Raw genomic sequence first — 3,008 nt, forward strand, 5'->3', positions numbered from 1 at the left:
TTTCTTCTCTTTGACTCTTCCTATCAGTGAGGTGATCACTTTGCACAGTACCGCATGTTTGGGTACCTCATCTGCTGCTTACTCCCGGAGGCTAGCTCACACCTGTACAAATGATACTTTCCTTAAATTCCTTCCCCTGACTCATCTGGGATGAACTCTAACCTGACTATGACAGGGAAGCTAGCTGACAAATTTTTCAGGGCAGAGTTGTCTGTAGACACCAATTCTTCATCTTTATTCCTTGTGAACTCACTCTAAGTCATTGGAGAAACCTCCCCATTGCTCCATCACTTTGTTGTCAAAGGCACCAAAGACATCAGTTTCTGATAATGGTCAAGTGTCATCTTACTCAAGCTTTAGCTGCATTGGACACTTGCCCCTTAGGTCTTCTCATTCCCTGGCCTCCTGGACATCACACCTAGACTTTTCTGATACCTTGTTAACCTAACTTTCCCTATTGTCCCTTGCTGTATAGTCCTTGTCTCAGAGCCCAGATGGCTGTTATCAAGCCTGTTTGCTATTTCTCATGAGCACTCAGCTGGGCTTCATTTGTGAATCTGAGGCCATTTAGAGGAGTCACAGGTACAATGTCTAGACCTGGTCTCCAAGGTCTTAATCACACAACATCATGCCTCATGTTCTGTCTCTCCACAAGGCACAGGTACTCCTGGTGACCTTAAAACCCAAAGTTGGGATGTATGGAGGAGCTGAAAAGTAAAAAGAGAATCTCACTCATCAGTGCAGAAGACACATTTGGATTTGGTATAAGTAACAAATCAGCTACAAAGTCTCTGCCCCTAGATGTTTGCTTGTTTGTTTGTTTGTTTGTTATAGCAGATAGCACCAACTCAACAAATTCACAGCTTCTCGAGTCCCTTTAGAATCAAGTGACCAGGGCTTAGTCCTTGGGGTTTTTTTCTTCTGTATTCTTTGTGGGCTCACCTAGGCACAAACCCAGAGGAGTGATTCCCAACCTTCTTAATGCTATGACCCTTTAATACAGTTTCTCATGTTGTGATGACTCCTAACCATAAAGGAATTTCATTGCCACTTTATAACTGTAATTTTGCTACTGTTAGAAATCATAATGTGAATATCTGATATATAAACCCCAAAGGGGTCTCAACCCACAGGTTGAGAACTGCTGACTTAAAGCCAACTGCTTTCAAACACCACCTCTGATTTTATAAGTCAAATTCTACAATTTTCTCAGTATAAAAGCTGTTCTTGGACTGCTCAAGTCATGTGCTGATAAATTTCATGAGCCAAACCTTCTCAATACCCAGTGGCTTTCTCTCTGAGGACTCACAGCTGTCATCATGGTCTTATATCTGCATCTGGAGTACTGGGGTAGCCTCTCACTGGTTTTCTGGCATCTACCCTGCCCCCTTTCACTTGTAGTGTAGTCAACAAAAGCAGACCGTGCCACTCTTCTGCCCCAACCCTTCAGCCAAACCTCAAACCTGAGTGTGTTGTACGCTAAAAGAACGTGGGATCTCTGTAAGACCAGATGCACCTCTTGCTCCCTCTTAATTCCCCCCACTCTCCATCTCCATGCTTGTCGCACAAGCCTGCTGGATGCTCCTCTGTACGTCCCCATCTCAGGACCTGCCTCCCTCCCTCCCTCACACTGTAGACTCAGGGCTGTCCTGCCCTTGGCTCATATAAAGCCTTAGCAGTAGACTTCCCTGGCCATCCATTTACATTGCAACCCTTCTCACGCCCACCCCTCTTCTTTCCTTTTCATTCTTTCTACAGGTGTAACCACCACTCACGATTTATATGGCTAAATTGTCTAGTTTCTTCTCTTGGTAGGATTTAGCTCAGCGTAGGCAGATATGTTTGCTTATTTTCTTTGTTGCTACATTTCAGCACCATGAGCAAGGCTTGGCCAACTGAGGTCTCAAGAATGTGTATTTTGGTCCTGATGCAGTAGCCTGTGCCTTTAAGCCAGCACTCAGGAAGCAGAGGCTGGCAGATCTTTTTGAGTCTGAAGCCAACCTGGTCTAGAAAGTGAGTTCCGGGCTAGGCAGGGTATTTAGGGATTGAAAAGCTGAATGAACTTTCTCTACCCCTTTTATTCTAGCCAGAAAAATTAATGTAAAGTGCTTTTTTAAATGAATTTACTTATGTATTATTATGTATATGATTTCTGCCTGCATGTACCTGCAGGTAGGAAGAGGGCATCAGATCACATTACAGATGGTTGTGAGCCACCATGTGGTTACTAGGAATTGAACTCAGGACTTCTAGAAGAGCAGTCAGTGCTTTTAACCTCAAAGGGCTTTCGCAGGACAGGCTTTATAGAAAGCAAGCCCTGGGAGAAGAAACACAGAGGAATAGAAATAACTCTGCGATTCTCATGAGCCTCCTGAAGAAACTCAAGGGAGAGATGACCCAGAGGAGTTGGAGCAGTCAGTCTATGAGGGACCATGCTCCATTTTCACAGGGTTGGCCAACAGCAGGGCTCAGTACTCATTAGCTCACAACATCAAGAAGCCCTTCAGCGGGCACCGTGATATGCTGAAGCACCGGGAGGGGCGCAGACCTGACATCCCAAGAGCTGCAGTCCAAAGCAGCCTGCAAAGACCTGATCTTTGTACTACTTTAGCATGTCCCTGGCATTGGGACTTGGCCATTCTGGTCATGCAAAGTAAGATCATTCTTCCTCATGGCAGTCAGAACTTGCTCTATGGTCCTGCAAGGACCTGCTCTTTGAAGCACAGATGCATCCATGTTCACACCCAAAGTTACCAGCCAGTATTTACACACTCCTCAAATTGAACCCATCCCATTAGCTACTGCAGCAGAGCCATTGGCTGGCTTCCGCAGACCAGCATGCAAGACCAATCACCAGACAGCACTTGAAGCTAATGTTGCTAGGCTTAACATGTTAAATCAAGTATATTTTCTCATATAATATTATTAAATGGCCATATATATATATATATATATATATATATATATATATATATATATATATTCTTTTTAAGGCAGGATCTTATGTT

This window comes from Acomys minous, assembly GCF_964271855.1.
Source record: "Acomys minous genome assembly, chromosome: 18".
Taxonomy (NCBI): domain Eukaryota; kingdom Metazoa; phylum Chordata; class Mammalia; order Rodentia; family Muridae; genus Acomys; species Acomys minous.